This window comes from Carya illinoinensis, chromosome 11 (genome assembly GCF_018687715.1).
Source record: "Carya illinoinensis cultivar Pawnee chromosome 11, C.illinoinensisPawnee_v1, whole genome shotgun sequence".
Taxonomy (NCBI): domain Eukaryota; kingdom Viridiplantae; phylum Streptophyta; class Magnoliopsida; order Fagales; family Juglandaceae; genus Carya; species Carya illinoinensis.
The window spans coordinates 17435319-17457741 of record NC_056762.1 but is presented as its reverse complement, the minus strand read 5'-3'; the positions used below and the strand labels follow the sequence as shown (position 1 = coordinate 17457741).

Below are 22423 nucleotides of genomic sequence, written 5' to 3'. Positions count from 1 at the left end.
ACTAATTGGTCAATGTACTCCTAGAATATACGGTTCATTAAATCCATAAAGGCTGCTGGAGCATTAGCCAATCCGAAGGACATTACTAGAAATTTGTAATGTTCATACATTGTCCTAAAGGCAGTCTTAGGGGCATTTTTCACCTTAATCTTCAACTGGTGGTATCCTAAACGAAGATCGATCTTCGAGAATACCTGTGCTCCTTGAAGTTGATCGAATAGATCATCGATCCGAGGTAACAGATATAAATTCTTAACAGTCACCCCATTTAGTTCTCTATAATCGATGCAAAGGCACAACTATTCGTCTTTCTTTTCACAAAGAGAACCGGTGCTTCCCACAATGACACGCTAGGGAAATTAAAGCCCTTCTCCAATAACTCTTACAACTAATCCTTAAGCTCCTTGAGCTCTACAGGTGCCATCCAGTAGGGTGGTTTGGAGATCGGCGTCATTCCTAATATAAGATCTCTTGAAAACTCAATCTCTCTATCCGAAGGTAAGCTGAGTAGCTCATCCAGAAAGACATTGGAGAACTATCTCACTACATTAATATCCAAAAGCTGTGGCTCATTTGGTTGAGACATAACCAAATTAACCAAGATTCCCACAAAACCCTTCTTCAGCATCTCGGTGGCCTTTAGCACGGAAACCATCTTAGGCTTAGGGTGTTTACCCATTGCACAGAAGCGAAACTCTGTCTCACCTAGTGGTCTAAAGACCACTTTCTTCTCGAAGCACTCCATGCAAGCATGGTGCTTAGATAGCCAGTCCATGCCTAGAATGACAACGAAGTCCTCCTATCGAATAGGATTAAATTAGCTAGGAAGTGTCGACCTTGTATCTCAATCGTGCATCCCTTCAATACGGATCTACAATTTATGAAGTCTCCAAGTGGAGTAGAAACGAACAACACACACCCTAAGGACTTGTCCTCTCACATAAACATGCAACTTACGAGATATAAAAGAGTGTGTAGCAATAGAATCGCCTACGAAATTGGAGTCACTTTGCTTAACTCTTAAGAAATAAGCCCATGAGTAGACTTCCAACGTCCATTTGCCACATCACATAAGTTGTAAGTAGCGAATTCCACCTTTTCTTGTTTCTCACATGAGACTACGCGGAAGATCTTCTCTAGCCACTTGATCCAGCTGTCAACATATACTTTCACTACGCTTGCCATCAAACACCAGAGGGTGCTGTTTACCGAATAGTTCGAAGGTGGTTGAACGTTGGGTTTGCCTTTGAGTCTAGGTGTGTCCACCAATAACTATTTCTATCAAGCATGCGACTGCATTGGTGAGGTCCCCCGTAACTCTCAGAATCTCCTATTGATTCTCTACACTATGGGAACAGGGTTGCCCCCAACATCTGTCTTTCTTAGTATTGCCAAGCGGTGCCATAGTAAAACACGTATAACAGTAACAATGGCAATGGACTCATATAAAACAAATATGCATGACTTGCAATCATTCTAACATAATTCATGATGCACAATAAAAGATACCTTTTAAACTTGCTGTGGAGCTTGGCATACTTTAGACAGAGAACATCAACTTAGTTCATCCCCAAAAGTCTACAAGACCTTATAATTTTTGCTCTGATACCAAGCTTGTAACAACCCCACCCTAGGAAGGGTGGAATCGCTACGTACATACTTGTCCCTCTGTAGTACCATTTTTTTCTCCCTAGTAATATGCGATCAACATGAACATGACACATGTGTACTCTAGATTTCTAATTTAATAAAGAAATACTTGATAGATATTCTATTCAGACATTCATCCATAAGAGACTCTCAGAGTCCATCATATGTTCATAAAAACATAAATGTTCTAGTAAGGAAGGGACTCCATCTCTACCATACATACAAGAAGGCACTAAGTCAATGTATAAGGGTTTACCATCACCCCACCATAATGTTTACACTATACCAAGAGATACATGGTTTTAAGTCAAACCCGACAAAACGTCCCAACAAGGGACCCATCCCAACATAAAAACAACATCTATAAACATAACCCATCATCTGTAAGGTCAAATCAATAGGGAAGACACTAAGCATATGCCTCTCCCTCTTGCAGTAATGCCCTGCTCCCTAGCGTCTTTGTCATTACCTGAATGTTTAAAATATAAACACAAAGTGAGCCTAATATTCAATAAGCAGTACACCATCTTGTTAACTTACTAATCATCTAATCTTTTTCTTTTGAAATCATCCATACATAAACCTTTGCTGATTTTGATGGTGCTTTCACACATAAACAGTTTAATAAATAAATCATACTTTCATGTATAAACATTTAAACAATACTTTCATGCATAACATTAAAACAATACTTTCATGCATAACATTTCTTTCATGTTTCACTTTCATTTGGCCAATACACACTATTATGCTCATTGTGTTAGGTTAGCAGTTTTTTGGATCTAATTCCACCCGTGGCCGCAAGTTGGGAATCCTTCCATCAGGGAACAGCATTGGGTACTACTTACCCAACATTGCAATCTGCCCAGTCTTTTGGTACCATCATCCATTTATCAGTTATGGTCATTATGTAGTTTCATACATTAAAACATTCATTTCGTTTTAGTCCTTTCTTTCTTTCATTCATTCCTTTTCATTTACCAATTCATTCATGGAAAAATGTCATTTAAAAGAATGAGCTTAAACATCATCTTTCATGGTAACAGATGCTGTTACCTATTTTCATACCTTTTGATTTCTTTCTTTTCTTTGCAATAAAACGTTTTCGTTATCTTTTCTTAGTCCAGTGCATATGCATTTATTTTTGAAAAAGAGCATTTTATGTCATACTACATATAAGTAAGACATTTTTGAGAGAGCATGTATGAAAATCTCATGACTTAGAATCTACGTACATGCATTACCTTATACACATACAAACAATTATAATTGATATGGTGCTTAACAGGAGCTACCAAGAAAGGCTTGTGCATAGTATATACATTTATTCTTTCTTTAGAAAAACCTTTGAAAAGCGAAAGACATTCTTTCATAAGAGAACTTTGTGTAAGAAGCATGGTCATAGCTACTTACCTCTTTGCTCCTCAATACTTTCAACTTCAATATAGGTCATATTCCAATGAATAGCATTAGCGTGTCAATACTCATTCAATATCCTTTAGGCCTCCCTTTAAACGAGAAAGCCAGGACATTAACCTAATGCCCTTCTATACTTAGCACTAAATAATTAACCTCTCGTCTAACCTTTACAAGAATAACATAATTAATACTAAAGCATACTAGCTATCCATGAAAGGCCATTTAGAAAGTTTACATGGAAAGGTAGTTGAGATCTCATAGGCTTAACAAGGTTTAGTTGAATAGACTTACTTTGGGATTAATTGGAGCAAAGGTTCAAATCTGGAAAATAATTAGCAAGGCTTTAAAATAAATCTAGGCATCTCAAATAGGCTATACAAATTGTAAGAATCATGCACCTTTCTAAAAAATAGTTAATTGTGTCCCTTATTAGAAGGGCTACATTGCACATAAATGGGCTTTTGGGTTGGTTGGAAATAAATTGAGAAAAAACAAAGCCAAGGACAACTTTAGGCATCAACATAGGGCATTTATAAAAAAAACTTTCTGCTTATTAGACAGCTTACACACTCTAGCACTTTTGCAGAATTAACCATTCACTTCTAATACCAACTTAGGCTGGAAATCTAGTAACATAAGTATAATAAATAGCCAAGTTAACATACATTATTTAATTAAGCATAACGTAGAAAATAGCAAGAATAACCCATTAAGTAACTTAAAAATCTTTAACCATCAAGTTTATAGTTTAATCGTTTAACACCTTTAAAAGCATGATATAAACCAATTAACACTACTCTAAGTTTCCTTTTTGAAGAAACCTCATTACTTGGAAGATCCCAAAACAAATATATATATATATATATATATATTATCTACGACGTTTCTAACATACCCAAAGCATTCGAAGAGTCATCCAAGATTTAAAACAAGTTTGTTTGCTTAAACCTCCCGTTATTTTGAAATATAATAATGTACAACACAAAAACAGCTCCCATATATATATGGCTAAGCTAAAACAGGGCATATATATGAGGAATCACAACATGAAGAGATAAGGAACATAATCTGAAACACAAGCTTGTTACATGATTCGGTTAGCCTCAAAACAACATCCCAATCAAATGGAGTTCAAGCTAGGGTTTATACCTTAGTGAATCCATTCCCAAAACATGAAAATGGAGAAGAGAAGAGGTGGGTTCGATGTAGAGAACTAGAGAGCACGCGAATCCCTTGGCTGGAAATCCAAAACTGAAACATCAACAAGAAAAGAAAACCCACTTGATTAAACCATGACTAGGTTTGAAATACACAAAGAAGAAAGATTAAGGGTACTCTTACTTTGCTATTTTCCTCTTGAGAAGAAGAAATAATGGGTGGTTGACTTAAGATTGGAAGGAGAATGGAAATAGGAGAGAAGAGAAGTGGCGTGTGTGAGGGCTTGAGAAAATATTTTATTCTCTCCTTGCCTTAGAAGCCGATGGTTCAAGATGAAAAAAAGCCTAAATTATCTTTTGGTCAAAAGCTTATCTCATAAGCTAGGAGTTATGACTGACGTTTTAAGAAGAATAAAAGACATATAAAGCTACTTTTAGTCAAAACTTATTTCAGAAGCTAGGATGACCAACGGATTGACTTAGGGAATTTGTCTTGTTTTTTTCCCTTCTTTGATTGCTTTAGGCGTAGACTTGGAAGAAGGGGCAAGGGCTTTTTGGTCTTTGTTCCCCTTCTTCCATCATAAGGAAGCAAATGGATGGTGGAGATCTATCCACCCCAAAATACTTTTCACCTACCAATCCAATAGTAGAGAATAATTGTGTCATTTCTTAAATAATAAAAATTAAAGGGCTCAAGAGAAAAATATTACAGGGTCTTAAAATCATATTTTTAATTTATTTTAATAACCCACATAAAATAAAAACAAACACATCTTGAAATAAAATAATAACATAAGAAAATAATAAAAATCTTTATCTTAAAAATATTTAAATTAAGAATAAAATGAAATGACGTAAAGACCTACATAGTAAGACTCGGGTATTACAACTCGCCCGGTTCAATTCTGTTCGGTTTTGTATTTTCAAGAATCAATTTCAGACCAGTTATCCTCACCTGTATTTTCAGTTCTAGTCCAATTTGGTCTGACTTTTCAATTTTAATCAAATGCCAATGTCATAAAAAAAATATATACTAATGTATATTAGTGTTATTAATGTATTATGTATTTATCAAAATGAATATATTGACAATTTATTAGGTGATAAAATGTAATTAATATATATTTTATATTAATAACATATGATCAAACGAATGTTCATACTTAAGATTAAAATTTTATGTTATAAATTATAACATAAAATTATATCATATATAATTATATATAATATATATAAATTTCTTATATAATTAGATATATTATATGTAGAAATTATATATATAATATTTTATATAATATTAAAAATTAGTTTTTTTATATATAAATTTTATAAACTGGTCCAGTCTAATCTGGTTCGGTGTCAGAAAGTCAAGAACGAAAACTAGACCAAGTTTAGCTGGTTTTTAAAATGTAGGAACCAGTCCTGCTCAGGACCCTTTTTTGGTTTAAATTTTCACCCCTAATTTTGACCCTTAAATAACTAATGCTAGTTTGGTTTCATCATATGGTCTCAACGTACCTCATCTTAATATTTTTTAATTTTTAATCTAATCATTATCTTCATTATAACTTCAAAATTTCTAAACAAAATATAAAAAATAATTTAAATTTTTAGGTCTAAAAAAAATAATATTAAAAAAATATATTCTAATAATATTTTAACTTTATAATATCTTTATTCAAATTTATCTCTCTCATTTTCCAAAATTCAAAAAAAAATCTTAACTCAAACCATTTGACTACTATTAATTGATTTCTTATTTCATCTAATCTGTGTAACCAAACGAGGTCTAAAGCTTATATTTACCGGCTAGATGAGATGAATCTCTACATAATGTACTTGACAACCTGTCCCTCTTCGTTTTTTAGAAAAATGTTGTCGTGCTCACTACTATCTGAAATTTATGGCTTAGATAGTTTTTTTTTTTTTTTTTACGTGATTCTACAATGTGATTTATTAAAAAAATTTTAAAAAAAAAACCTGAAAATATAAATATGAAATAGTAAAAGGAATCTAAGATTTCAGTCTTCCTCTTTTATATCTTCTAATGTTTTTTTTTTTTTTTTTTTTTTGTTTTGAATATGTTTCTTTTGTGTTTTATTTTTTTTATAACAAACCACGTGACACCACATGATGATATCACGTTAAGAGGGTCATTTGAATAGTAAGCAAAGATAGTGTTGTTAGGGGGTAAATCCCCTAGCCCATAAAGAATACTAGCCTAGTCCTTTAAAGGGTCATCTTTGATAAACAAGTGGAAAGAGAAAAGGAGAGAGGAAGAATGCACAATGAGAGGGTAAGGAAAAGAGAGTGTCAAAGGGAAAAGAATGAGGTGACGAGAAAAGAGAATAAAAGGAGAAATAGGGGAAAGTAAGTCAAACACGCAAGTAGGATAAAACTATCATTTATCATCACTCCCAAGGACAAGATAAAAAAGTATCAGACGAATGAGGGTTGAGACTTTGACTTATTTAGCTTTTTCAACCTTGCGATGGAAGTTGTGATGCCCACATAATCCACTTGGAATTGGAAAGACTATAAAGCATCAGAACATGCAACACAAGATTACCTGCCTCCTTTAATGACAATTAAAGATGCAATGAACCTAACATGCATAAATCAAAATGTAATACTTGCGGCGAATACTTTTTTTTTCTTTAAGCAATACTATGCACCAGACATGTTATATCCCAAACATAAAGCATATTCCATAAACTTAATATAATAGACGTTCGAGTTCCAGCATGCGTCCAAAAGATCTGTAACCATAATAATATTGGAGATATGGCTCCTTAAGTACATGCAGAAGCTAAGGTAACTACTAGTCTAATCCATATAATAGCTCATGCAACTTGGTCAAAGACACCTTAATACTATCGATGAATCGGATCATCGAAGAGATGATCTTCGCATCATGCCATCTTTGTCTAATTGACCATCTCCAGTTAGCCATCCTCCATTGCGCTTCCTGATCTTGGCACATAATACATTCCAAGGGGAATGGTAGTTAGGACTAACAAGTGAGATTTGATTATAAATCTCAACAAGCTAACAACCAACTTCAACTAACACTATAAAAATGCATGAATGATAGTAAAAGGCATGAATGGTAACGTGAACATGAATAAGCGTAACATGACTTAGCAAAAAGCATGACATGTACTAACATGACTTGAACTAACATGAACTTGTACTGAACTGACATAACTTGAATTGAACATGAAATAAATGTGACATGAAACTGAGCTTGAAACTTAACATGAAACTGAATATGAATTGAACTTTAACTGAAGTTTAACTGAAACTGCAATTGAACATGAGTTAAACTTGAACTGAACATGAACTGGAATGAAACTGACCATGAGTTTGGAATCTTAGTCAATAATAACTTGATTAATAAACGTAAAATACGGGTGCTACACAGATTCCCTTGAGCCATGTGCCCCTGCTGATACCGCATCACATTGTAGGTATTTGCACCAGCTATTAGTGTATTAACATACATATCAAGTCACAAGTATCTGCACCTGCTATGAAAAACGTGATGTATGTATCTCGTGATATGTATCTATACTCTCACAAGTACGTATAACATAAAATTGAAACATGGGTAGCACCATCAGCATTGGTGCCTTGCTTCGCTCCGGTGACCAGTTAATTAAGCCTCATTCGAAACCTGTTGATGATACTTTGTTAACTCAGAGAATTTCACACCAATTTAAACATTCTAGCATGAACAATGGAGTTCGACTTGTACACTACCCCATTCTAGGCACTTGGGGTCATGACAAACTTAAAAGACTTGACTCAAGTGAAAATACTGTTTTTGAGACACTCTATACTCAAGACATGATATGATGTGAAATAAAATGATTGATAAAATGACGTCACGTAACACGACATGTATGTAAGATGAATGACATGGTATAATATGAAATAGATAAACATTTTGTGACATAATGTAATGTGGAACAGATAACTTTTCGTGACATGGCAACTCTTTAGGCTTGAGCACTTGAAGATGTTACGAAATAGAGAGAAGAATCCTATAACCAAATGGGAAGAACCCTAGCATGCCACTCACACACACTCTCGGATTAGGATTTCATTATTTTGCTAAGTCTAATGATTTGCATAATATATTTATAGCTCACTTGCTCATTGGTATTCCTTTCCTTTGGATATTTGTGAGTTAACCTCTTACTCTTGGATAATACATATTTATGTCTTTGTGTAAAATTTTCATTTTAATCATTCAAATTGTATTATGAAATTGCTTCTTGTTACGTGCTATGACTCATATCTTATATGTTCATGCTATGCTCAAATGTTGCTTGATAAAATTGTTGGTTCAAATGACATGTTTGGACTTTTAAGAAATGGTGTATGCTTTATTGAGCTTTCATATGTTGTATGCAAGTAATGTTTCAACATGTTCTAATTCTTTCAAGCTATGCAAGTGATGTATATAGCATAAGTACATGACATTGATGCATAAAATTTACATGGTGATTTCGGGTTGTGCATTAAAATTAAAAAAAAAATGATTTTGTTACAAGTACATGTCACATGCGTTTCGCTTGTGCATTAAAAAAATAGTTTTTGTCACGACCCCAAATGCTAATATGAAAGAATATCCTAATGGAACTCCTATGTCTACTCTAAAATGCTTAAAATTGAGTGGTAACCCATAGGTTGATGAAATATAGTCAACAGATTTTGATTGAATTTTTTTTAAACGATTTCAGAGTGATGTAGCACCTAATGCTAGTGGGTGCAACAAATGAAAAATACGGTGAAGGCTTTACTATCTGCCATATCACATTGTAAATATGATGAAAGCAAATTGAGAACTATCGTATCATATGGACTCTGATGTATGCAAACCCGATCAAGAGGACTGATAATGTGATGCAGTAACTAGCAGGGAGCCCACGGTTCTCAGGGAAGCCGTGAGGCATCGACCCACATTGTTATATTGAAAATATTCCAAGAGATTAATAAGAAATGTTACTTTGTTATATGGTTGTATTGTTACTTTGATACATGGTTAAAAGATTAGTGTTTTTGAAGAAAGAAAGAATATCGATAGGATAAAAATGTGTTTTGGGTCAAAGTATAATATGTTCATGCATTCATTCTCATGATTTGCCTCTTACGTGCTTATATGTTATCTCTATGTTTATTTTTGGTTAATTTGCTGAAATTTCTTGAAATCTCATAATGCTAGTCTCCATTACCATTCCCTCCAGAATGGTAGAATTTTAACAAGACTAGGAACAGTTAGTTAGGATGATGATCAATGCTGAGGATGAACTAGACCTAGGAGAGAAGATTGTAATTAGTCATGACTTATTTGGAGATAGTAGAGATTAGAAAGATGTTTTTAATGATTTCCTTGTTAGTAAAAGGCTTTTGAAGACAATACTCGTTATGTTAAAGTGTAACAAGGAGTTCAATAGTCCATCACTATGAAGTGTGATTTAAAACTATGAATGAAGTTGGGATATTAGTTTTATTCTCTTACAATATTTTATGAAATGACTTATTCTGCTACAGTTATTGCATACTACTAGTAGCATACTAAGTGCATTGCATACTAGCAGTCATGAACAAGTGGTATGTGGCCTTATATTGCATGTTCCGACGCTTGAGTCACTACCAAAGCCCAAGCACAGTTTGAGGGCGTCACAACTTGCTATAATTCCACAACCTGTCCCTGCCAAGGTGGGATGACCGTGTGCATCTGCTTAACGATTGATGTCACCACCATCCATCCACCCCATTGGACAACACATTTTTATGACCAATCCAATTAAGTTATAAATCCAAAATCGCATATCATAAAAGGGTTACACAAATACAACAAAAAGTCTCAACAAAGTTACAAATCGTATAGATCTTTATGATCCATGGTCGCAGCCATGACCTGCCGGTCCTTGCATAAGTCTGAACATCTGTGGGAAGATCTCTATGGCCCATAACCATGGCCAATAGAACTTACAGACCCACGGTCGTAGCCGTGGGTCTTTAATTTACAGACACACGGTCCAAACCCTAGACTCACCCCTTGTATTTATGCATAGGTTGGGTGCACCCCATCCATTCTTAGAGACTAGAGTGAAAAAGTTTGGAGAGAGAGAGAGAGAGAGAGAGAGAGAGAGAAGGGTGGCCCAAGAAGTGAAAAATCTAATAAAATGGAACTGAGGCTAGCGGGGGAGAGCCTCATGCGATTGTGAGAGTCCAAAGAGATAAGAGAGAGACGATGTGATAGACAAATGGCAGGAAGGACCTAGGGGAGAAGAAATGAAGAAGATGGGAAGTTGGACCTGAAGCCCTAACCTAAAATGACATAATGCATTGTTTTTTTTTTAATCCTTCTAAAACATAGTTATAAAACCATTCTATTTAACTCACTTAAACGATTTCTTTTTTCTCAAATATATTTTTTAATTTATTTAAAATTAAAAAATATTTTAATAGGTAATACCCAAATAATTTAATTTAATCATTTAAACGTTGTTAAGACTATTAAACAGTTGTAAGCCTGCAATTGGAAACAGGACTTGTTAAAAAAAAAAAAAAATCAGGTGAACTAAGTTTATTATTTAACAAATCAACAAAATCGTGTCCGCGTCGGAAGTGGCCGATTGGGAATTTGGGAGTACCGGGACGACCTTGCGCTTGAGTCTTGGATCCAAGAAATAGCAAGCAAAACATAAGCCGAAAGCTCTTTCAAAGGGGATCTAAACCTTCCCAGATTCTCTGCGAAACCAGGAAGAATTAAAGATGCACAGGTCGTCAAGCGCTTCCCGAGTTTCCTCCGTAGAGTATTTCTCGTCAACTTCGCTTCAATCTTCCTGTGACGCCGCCGACCAACAACTACCAACGTACGATCCCCTCTCCCAGGCGGCCAAGAAAGAACGGTCCCGTCTCAGATCAGCAGAGTTCGCCGTCCACGCCATCCCTCTCGTGCTACTGCTCTGCGCCATCATCCTCTGGTTCTTCTCCACACCTGGTAATGATTGCAACACACACACACACACAAACTATTCCTAAATTCCTCCTTTCCCCTTTTTCTTGTCATCCTTGAACCTCCATCGTTCTCTAGACATCCAATTATTATGTTTCATGGATTGCAACGTGATATTTTTTGCCATGGATTTTGCTGGTGTCTCTAATTGATCAGCTTTATGAAAGTAACATTCGTTCTTGTTTGGTTTACTGGGAACCGGTTGATCTTGAACAATTCCTCACCCTCCCCCTCGTATTTGATGTTGCCCATGATGATCTAGACTTGCTTGAAATTATGAAGAATCCAAGCTTTTGGTATTCATGGCCATATTCTCCTATTTTTCTAAAATAAAAAAAATAAAAAAATAAAAAAAAAAAACCCTGCAATTTGTGTAGTCTTAAAACTTAATTTTATTGGTTGCAGAATTAAGGGCTTGAAGATTGACTGCAGCGTCATGATGGGGGAGTACAGAGATCAATTTGCTCGGGAATTGGAGCCGATGGAACTAATTGATCCAAACCAGACAGTTTTAGGTCACAAGCACCCGACATAATTTGGGAGCATATTGAGTGAGATCATTCATATTAAGTAAAAGAGCTTTGTATGGCATTTTATATGAACATTTATATATAAACGTACTGATTAAATGCAGAGTTCAGTTTATAAAAGCAATAAATTTTGCGATCAAATCCAATTATTTTGGTGTGCAGTTTATGCAGATTTTCTTGTGCATCCTCTGATTTATAATTTTTTAAGTGTCGTCATAAAAAGACAGCCATATTGCATTACAATGCTGAGAAATATTGCCATCTTAACTTGGGCAATGGCATGTATGTGCTGTAGCTGCCTCGAAAGCTGGTTTATTCGAAGAGACGAGAATGCGTAATTGGTGATTGCTTGACTGGAATAGAGCGATGGGTTGAATTTAGACTAAAAGGTTCACCTGATCGTCTTTTCAGCATATTTGTCTGAATTCCAGTTGAACTGCTACTGCTTGTGCTCAACTATTTACCACTGCAATTGCGTACAAGAGTATTACACAGATTGGTACCTTTTGTGAATGGCGTGTTTCGGACGCTCTTGGGCTGGGCCCTCAGCAACTCGGGTATTCAACCTGTTCTTGTGAATACAAGATAACTCTTGGGCCCAGTGGCTATGATGGTTGTTGGGTGAACCATCTGATGCCTAAGTTAGCGATAGTCGAAGAAGAAAAGCCATGGATTCCTATTGATAGAGTTAGGAGTGAAAAAACTGGAAGCCCTTGTTTTGGTACCTAAGGGCTGCTTTTATACCTATATCCAGGGTCAGAGACCCATGATCTGCGACTGAGCGGAGGAGTGTCTCTTGGCAGACCTCATTTAATGTGGCTTGATTATCTGGAAAAACAATTAATGCGGTGTAATCTCCTGGTGCTACTTTGGAGTCTTGCCCCTTCCCTCTCTACTATGGACGGCATGTTTTCCTTCCTTTCCATTGGTTTGGCTTCCCGCGCTCCTTGTGTAACGTCCCATTCTAACCCGTATGGGCATGCTCGACTTACGTGGGTCGTAGTTTCCATGCGGGTCGCTGAGAGACTCTGTGGGTCTGGGCCTAGTTTCTCGAGCCATCTGTGGAGTGCGGGGGACCCCCCTGATGTCTAGTATGGGCTAGCCCTCGTGGGCCTAAGGCCTTCGGAAAAATCCCCCCAACACCTTCAATTCTCCTATGCTCCCATCACGCTAAATTAGTGCCAATCGGTTTATTAAATATTAGTTCAATCTTGTTTTTTCAAACAATAAATCTATAACTCTTTTACAACTAAGATAATATTTTTCATATTTCTAAACTTTTAGTGACGAGTTTATAACGTTTAAAAGTCTCTATTTATAGATTTTTGTATTTTGCGCATTTTACTCTGTAACATAATGATCATTATAAGTTAGCTTCTAGCTTACTATCAGATTATTGTATTTATATGTTGGTAAGTGAACTATTGTGAAAGTTCTTATGTTATCATATATGTCATGCTATGTCATGTCACTACATGTATCTTTGTTACACATAATATTTTGTCATGAAATATTTATTTGTTATATAATATATTCTGTCACAAAATGTTTATTTGTTACACTATACGTACTCGTGCTGGTATAGATACTTGACACGGGATATGTACATTACGTTTTCCATAGCAGGTCTAGACACCCGTGAATTGGTACGTGTATTAACGTATTCACAATTAGTGCAGATACATGTGTTGTGATGCAGTAATCGGTAATGTAATATACCGCTCCTTCTCTCTCTGATGGTCACGAGTCTTGTTTTACATGCCGAACCTCAATGGCGTGTTTTTAAAGATATCAAATGATTTCTAAAACAAGCCCAATGTTTTAAAGCTCTCGAATATTTAAAATTTCTGGAAATATTTATATGGGATATTTTCAATGTTATTGGACTAAACTTGATTTTAAGTAAGACAATTATAATACTTTTTAAGAGCTCCAAAAATATTATAATTGTGAAAAATCATTTTAATTAAATGATTTTAGTCATTTAAAAATATTATGAGATTTAAATTATGTTGAACACTTTAAATTTATTTAAATGGTTTTATTCTCTTAAAAATAATTAGCGAAACTTTATCGTTTAATTAAGAATGAATATTATATTTTATCAGCTAAAGTTTAGTAAAATAATATTTTATCTTAATTTCTCTTAGTATTTTTAAGTTAAACTAATGTTTTAATCACCGTTGAATCATTTTGGAGATCCCAAGATGTAGGGCCTAGAATAAACACCCAAGCCCTTCCCTTTTTTCCCTCACTTTTATCTCTTTCCTCTCTCTCCTCCCTCTCCCTTTAGCACCCGATGGCCCCCATTTCTCCCTCCACCGTAGCTCCTTCTCCCCCAGCCCAACACGACAACGTGCTGCCCAGCCTCACCACCCCCACTAGAGACTCCCCTTCACGCCGACAACCCTCCATTATGGAAACCAACTCCCACGCAGCTCTCTCTCTCCTCTTATGGTAGCTCAACCCGAAATGGGTTTCACGCATTTCTCTCCACCGTGCATCGCCACCGTCAGTTTCTAGCCCCACCGAGCACCACCAACAGCCACCTCCTTTCATCGACGACCACCCCTATGGCTCCCATTTCCTGCAGTTCTCTTCCCCTCCCTTGGATCACCCTACTCACGCACACACAAAATGCACGGGTTCCTCCGCCTAGCGCCATCATGCCTTAGCCCCATGCTGCCAACAACCTCTCCCTTCGTCAGAGACCACTCAGCCACCAAACCCAAACTCCCTCTTCCTCCTTCACAGCATGCAAACACACAACCTAGAAATGGGTCTCACGCAAGGGTCCTTCATTACTCGCGGCCAAGATTCGCCACCCACGGCCTCCTACCACTGTCATGAGCTCCCTTGACCACCACGACCTCTCCCCAAGCTCCTCCATGCCCAGTTAAGCCCTCCATCCCTCTCACGTTCTCTCACTCTCCCATGGGTTTCTCCACCCATTTGGCCTAGATCTGCTGCCCTCCAACCATCGCGCCACCTCCACCTTGCCACCATAGCTCCACAACACCTCTCTCAAGCCCTCTATGGCCAGCCAACAACCAACCAAGGCCCCCTCCAAATTCCCTTGTTTGAGACCCTTGGCCCAAGCTCCTCCTTGAGCCACCGTGTGCCACCACAACACCACCACAAGGCCACCATCCTAGGACCTCGACCCAACACCTAATAGCCCAACCCTAAGCCTAAACCGCCACTTTGTGTGGCGGACAGACACCATACAAGGTAGATAGCCACCGTACGCATTTAGCCACCACGTACAACCTGTCACGGTCAAAGTCCTTTCAACGTCTTTGACTGTGACGGATAGCGAGCAATGCACGGGTTAATCTAGATGATGGTATAACCCTCTCTCCCTCATTATTTATGTTAGATTTTAGTTGGTTGATTGTGGAGTTCGCTATTTAGTGAAGTGTTGGGCGTAATTGTGTAGTATAGGTGAGAAGTGTGTGCTGTAGTAGTGATGTGGTGTAGTGTTGTGAAGGAAATACATGTGGTGTGTATTCCATGTTGTGTAGTGATGCACCGTGTGGTGTGCATCGTAGTAATGTGTGGCATAGTGTGGATGGAAGGGAGTTCACGTGGGGTGTACTCCGTGTAGTGTTGTGATGCACCAGATGGCGTGTGATGAAGGTTTTGATGGCGTAGTTGAGGAGCGTAGAGAATGTTGTAATATGTCGGGAAGTGTGGAACAGTGTCCCAAAGTAGTTGTGACTTGATCCTGCCATGGTGACGGATGTCACGGTGTAGCTTGGGATTAGCCTCGAACTACATGACAAGACGAAGGTGTAGTGTGAATGGGGTCTTGTTGTGTAAGTGTTGGGATGAACTTGTAAAGGGGTCATAAAGTAGGAAAGTCCTGCTAATCGGGTTTGAGTAGAAGTTGGTATCGGAGTATGGAACTTGTTTATACAAGCGGGCATTCAAAGGATTATATGTTGATCTTAGGTGATAAGGGGGTAAGGTACATGTGCATCTGGTAAGACATATGTGCTGGATGGATTTACCATATGTAATGGGTCATCTGTCCTGAGTATGGGTACACGATGTTTAAGCCTCAAAGTTTGCTTAAAGTTATGTGGCATGTATGGATGGGAATGAGGATGAAGTGTGGGTGAGGATGCATGAAGGTAGTGACGGATATATTGTCTAGGATGCTTGACTTAGTTGGTCTGAGTCATGCATCAGAATGCGGTTAACAGGAGAGTAAGACGAAGGTCTTATTGTATTAACCCCTAAGGTGAATTATGGAGGTTCACTTTAAAGGATAAAACCTCGAAGTAGAACGTCAAATTTGGATCAAGTGGGTCCCAGAAAGAGGAAACGTGATAAGGAAGACATAGAAGACGGGATAGAAGAAGAATATGTCTAAGTGAAATGAAGTTTGTGTTTCTAGTTTAGTTGCTTATGCACTAGATGGAGAATGATGCTGAGGTTATGTGTATGCATGCAGGTTGCCATCTAACATGCACATGAATGAACTGCATGAAATGAGTATGGCATGGAGTCCAGGTAAGTATTATGTTCATACTCTTCTAGAGTTTTCTAAAAGATATGAAAATGAAAATAAAATGCTTTTCCTTTACAAGATGACACGAACAATTTTTTAAGAAAGTATGCAAAATATAAGTTTTCAGGTATATGTATGTAATGGCCCTTCTTGGCAGCCCCTGTTTATGCACCCCAAAGTATTAATGTATGCATGTGAATGAAAGGTATATGTAGTAAGTATTGTTTGTATATTCATGAAATAAAATGTGAGTTATGCTTTAAGTGATGCTTCAAATGACACGAAGAAAGTGTTTTAAAATATCCATATGAACTAAGGTTTTAAATGATGCCATGAAAGATGATGTTTAATGATGCTTTAATGATGCAATGGACTGATGTTTTAAATGATGCTAATGTTTATGATTTTAAAGGATGATTTAAATGTTGAGGTTTAAGCCTATGCTTTTAAATGATGTCTATGAATTGAATAAACTGAAAAAGAATAAATGAAAAGGATTGAAAGAACTGAAAGAAAGGATTGAACGAAAGGCCTGAAAGTTTTAATGTATGAAAATACATAACGGCCACGGCTGAATGAATGAGTACCAAAGGACTGGATAGATTGCAATGCCGGTAAGTAGTACTAGTAATGCACCCAGTGCTGCCCACTAATTGAAAAGGGATTCCCAAGCCATAGCCACAGGCAGAGTCCAAGTCCAAAGGAAGACCGCTAACCCTTGCACATGGGGTGTAACAGTATGTAACGGCCAATGGAAAATGATAAGAAAGAATGTATGCAAGTTAAGAAAAAATGCATTTATGCTCAAACTCTTTAAAAAATGAAGGCACGAGGCGTGGGGAAATGTTTTACGGAAGAAAATAAACATTTTACAAAAGAGAATCATTTTCAAGAAAGACACCGCCTCAAAATGTTTTAAATGAACGAATGTCTTACGTATGGTGTGTATGGAATGATGAATGCATGATTGAAAACTTATGTTATTAATAACTGTATGAACTAATGCTTACGAGTCTTCGACTCATTTTAGTTTTTATGTGTGTCCTCCCAGGGACAAGATGGACAGTATGCATCAGGACGAGCACGACCCAAGGGTAAGAGCACGAAAGTCTAGGCAAATATTTTTTTATGAAAGACTTGAATTATAAAGTTTAATGTTTTCTGTAACTCTCTTTAAATTGAGAAACACGTTTTATTTTATAAACATTGAGTATTTTGTATCCTGGCATAAATGGAAAAGTTGTTTTAAAACGAACGGTAATTCCCGTCACCTTTCTTAAAATCATTTTCTAAAGGTCCCACCACAAGAACGAGAGTTATAAGTAGGGACACATGGCTTAAGAGGAACCGTGTCACACCCATGTAGTCAGTTTTATTAATCATGTTTATTTATTGAACAAGATTCCAAGTTCATATATTTCACATTCAAGGTCATGTTATTTAATGATCAATTCAAGTTCAAATTCAATTCACGTTTAAGTTCATGTTCTAGTTCAAGCTTATGTTTAGTTCACGTTCAAGTTTATGTCATGTCCAGTTTACTTTCAGTTTAGCTTCAAGTTTAGTCTATACTCAAGTTCACGTCATGTCATTACATGCTATATTAAATATCAAGTCACGTCAAGTTTATTTATTTTCATGTTTTGCATTCATGCTTTTATTGCCATGCATGTATCATTAAACTGTATGTTAAATTTTTTGTTAATTTGCTAAGATTTGTACTCAAATCTCACTATAGTAATCTCAACTCCCATTCCCCCTGAATGTTAGACAACATACCAGGATTAGGAGATGCAACAGATGCTAGTTGATTGGAGATCGTCGATTAAGCAGCATAGACATGACGCAAAACTTGTATCCTCCACGATCATATTTATAGATAATATTTTGGCATCCCTAGCCTAGTTATGCGAGCTTCTCGAAGGACTAGCCCAGTAGATTTTTAGTTGTATTGTACTTAAGGAGCTCTATCTCTAGTACTATCTAGTTTTAGACCTGGTGGACAAGTATTGTAACATTTTGGATACCAGTTATCATATGAATTTAATAAAGCATGTTTATGTTTTTGGGATATATCTCACTTGGTGCATGGTATTGCTAAAGAAAAAAAAAGTATCCGCTGCAATATTGCATATTATTAGGTACATGCAAGATGCATTGCATCTTTAATTGTCATGAACGAGGACTGGTAACCTTGTGTTGCATGTCTCAATGTTTCAGATGTCCCTTTGATCCTAAAATGAATCTGGGGGCGTCACAGTTTATGTAAACTTTGCATGTTGGTTGTTCAAATTGGATTTTATGGAATTGCTACTTGTTACATGCTATGACTTGTAGAATACATGTGCATGCTATGTTGAAATGTTGCTTGTGAATGGACAGATTTAAATGACATGTTTGGAGTTTTTAGAAGAAGTATATGTTTTGTTGAACTTTCACATGGTATACACAAGTAGATGTTTGGGCATGTTCTAATTCTTTCAAGCTATACATGTGATGCACTCTTAGCATATGGAACAAGTACGTGACATTATACTTACATGATCATATGCCGCATGTTTGGGTTGTGCATTAAAAATGGTTTTGTTGTCACCCTAATACTAGGATGGGGGAATATCCTAGTGGAATTCTGTTGTCCACTCTTGAGTGATAAAATTATAGTGGTGAATCCTGGGTTGACGAAGTACAGTAAACAGACTTTAAATGTGTTTTTTTAGAGGATTCTGGAGCAAAGTAGTAGCACTTAATGCTAGTGGGTGCAACACACTGGAAACACGATGAAGGCGAATTGCAAATTTCCATATCATATGAACTTCGACATACTCACACCTAATCAAGGGGTCGACAATGTGATGATGTAATTAGTAGGGAGCCCACAGTTCCTAGAGGTAGCTGTGAGGTGTCCACTGATTAAGCTGAAATATTGCATATTTTAGTTATTTAAAACAAATGTATTTTAAATTCTTCGTGACATTATTATTGGTTTTAGATGAAAAATGGTTAATAAACAAAAATACGAGTTGTGATTTTAATTGATGGATATCATGTTTATGCTTAATTTTACAACTATGATGTAATTGGGCAATATTTCCTCACATATATAACATGGTCTTGATAATCTATTTTTCATTTTAATTTATGTTTGAGTGTTATTTTTATCTACTTATTTTCAGCTTAAATAAAATTCACATGAGATCTAAGACAAGATGACTTTTCGGTGGCTGTTTATAGATGCACACGATGAAGAAAATGGTTTGCAGCGGACAAACACATGCAACGTCAAATTCTAAAAAGGGGGTTGAAATCAAGTGGAGGCACGTACATTGAAAAAGGAGGAAAGCATGCCTGGATTTTCAGAATTTACAAAAAGCAGAAGAAAATGGATTTGGACGTTTATGGAAAGGAAAAAGAGGCTGGCTAGTGGTGAATGTTGGACATTTATGAGAGAAAGGCAAGAGATATTGTATTCAAGCAGAATCAAATATTTGATGTCGGTTGGTACAGCTAAAGTGGACTTGATTGGATGATATATTTACGTTGGAGTGGAGAGACGTCTAGGAGATCTGGATTTTACATGTTGGAGAGTTGAGGAAAAGTGGTTCGGTTGGGATATAATTAATTTTCATAGTGGAAGAAAGTCGATGCATGATGATTAAATAAAAGAGAGTCGGTGCATGATTGAATTAAAAAAAGAAAAAGTCGGTTCATCATTGAGGGGAAGAAGTGATGAGGCGAGGAATAATTTTGAGCTGGCCGAAACGTGGGTTGGTGGGAGAGGCTGGAAGAAAGAAGAGAAGTCATGATTAAATGGGAGTGTGAAGGTCGGTGCTGGAGTGGGGATGAAAGAAAGAGTCGGTCGATTTCATTGGGGGTAGGGGGGTTGTGAAAAGAAAGGAGAGAGGAACCTGGAAGTATTTGAGAGAAGCCAGGAGGTGAGGGAAATTAAAGAGGGAAGTCAGTTGGAGTAGAGAGGGACGTAGAGAAGAAACGTGGAGGGAGATTTATTGGCTGGTCTAATTTCTCTTGAGTTTTCATTGAGATAAGTTGGTGGAGAGGAGAAAGTAAAGTGAGTGTTAGTCGAGAGGTTGGATGAGAAGGTGTGAGTCGGTCATTGGGAATTTTCTGGAATTGCAGAGAAGGAGAGACATTTTTTTTTTTTTTCTGACCTAAGCCGCAGACAGATTTTATTTTTCTTAAGAAATAGGCGCTGCGTACTGGGGGGATTGGAGAATAAGCATTAAGCGCTGAACATAATTTTTCTTGAGTCTCTGGCATTCGCAGCACCATTGAAGAACCTTGAAGGGTCCATTACCGCTGGCCAGCCTCCTCCACTGCTTTTCATCTTCATCTCCATTTATTTGGCTTACTCTTTTCATTCTCTATTTTTTATTTAATTTCAGTTTAAAGTTTATGGAATATTTTTGAGATTTTTGGCTTAGAAGTTTGGACAATTTATTTACTGTTTATTTATTTCGTGTTATTTATTTTTCTCACTTCTTTAAGCTTTCATTTAATAGTGATTACAATTGCTATGGATTAATTTTGAGAATTTGTGGTTTGAATACAAGGACGAACTCTAGAATCTTCGTTTTGGGGCTTTTCAATTTTCAGTTTGTATTTTGTCAATTACTTTCTAATTTAGTTTAATTCTTAGCTTAGTTTTATTAATCTCTTAGTTCCATTGCATATTAGATTGATTAAAGTTTAATTAGGACTTAAATAATTTCAGTTTCATTGTTTAATTTTTAGATTAATTAAGATTGTTCAGTTTAGTTGACTCTTTGATTGTTAATTTCAATTTGTTAGTCTTTTACATTTCATTTCGACAGTCAAAAATCTAAAAATATGAATCTAGTCCATGACTAGTGCCATTTTTCATTCTTGTTGCACTCTTCCATCCATTGCACATACCATCATTTTTATTTTTCTCTTTGTGAATGTTTTCACCATTTTAAACGAGTTTGATTTTAAGTAACTTTCCCTGAGGAGACGATCTGGGAATTTATTCCTAATTATTACACGACATCCTCCTGCACTTGGGATAGCCTTTGTGCTACTCATTTTTGAGTGAGTCATCCACTCACATTGTTGTATGGCTTAATGATTACAACTAGATTATATAAATCAAAATGATGATATTTTGTTACATGGTCATTTTGTTATTCTATTACATGATTACAAGGTCAATAGTTTTATGAAAGAAACACATACAAGAAAGGGGTGAGTTTTCAATCAAATTCATGTTCATGCTTTCATTATCATTAAGGCTAAGAAAAAAGTTGAAAATCTGACTCTAACTTCGATTCCACTTTGACTTCGCTCTAGGTCCGCTCTGACTTTGTCGACTTACCGGAGTAAGAGATTCCCCCCCCCCCGGCCCAAAAAAAAGTCAAAGTCAGAGGTGGCATTGCATGCACTAACTCTCTACCTTGACTCCAACTCTGATATTGTACATATTTTACAAAAATATGTGTATTTTTTTTATCTATTAATCATATATATATTTTATATAACTATAACTTATAAATTTAGTTTAATTCAATAATATATGTTTGATCAAGTTATTATTAAATAATATACTTATACTATAATATAAATAGACTAAATTGACTAATAATAATTTATTAAAAAAATAGTATTAGTGTGACGCTCCCAAATTCCGTTTAGGATCGGACGAACATTTGAAGCGTCGAGACATGCAACACAAGGTTACCTGCCCCTGTTCATGACATATAACATGCAATGTTCCTAACATGCATATAATAATATGCAATATTCGCAGCGGATAAATTTTTTCTTTAGCAATACTATGCAGCAAATTGAAAATATCCCAAATGCTTAAAACATATTTCATATATAAAAACCCATTGAACAACTAAGATCACAACACTAGTTGTGACACCCCGTTTTTACGTGTATTTTCACTGAAGGAATATTTTAATTTAATTAATATAATAGTTCTTTTATTTTAAATTATCAGATTTTAATTGGATTTTAATTGCTGTTGAATTTAAATTGATGTTTAATTTATTTTAGCTTGTCTTTGAATTTAAAATTAAATAGTTTATTTTTACTAGTTAATTATTATATTTTAGCTTTACGTTGTGTTTAAAATATG

General features: G+C 36.1%; 2 long non-coding RNA genes across 2 annotated transcripts; one reads left to right on the top strand and one right to left on the bottom strand.

The window, feature by feature from the left end:
- Positions 1 to 1813: 1813 nt before the first annotated feature.
- On the bottom strand, positions 1814 to 4536 carry LOC122281004. The gene is made up of 3 exons (XR_006230116.1): positions 4411 to 4536; positions 4219 to 4320; positions 1814 to 2119 (listed from the first exon to the last, which is right to left on the bottom strand). It is a non-coding gene; the product is annotated as an uncharacterized LOC122281004 (long non-coding RNA).
- Positions 4537 to 10789: 6253 nt separating this feature from the next.
- Positions 10790 to 11935, top strand: LOC122280757. Its single transcript, XR_006230021.1, has 2 exons — positions 10790 to 11244; positions 11665 to 11935. It is a non-coding gene; the product is annotated as an uncharacterized LOC122280757 (long non-coding RNA).
- The last annotated feature ends 10488 nt before the right edge of the window (positions 11936 to 22423 follow it).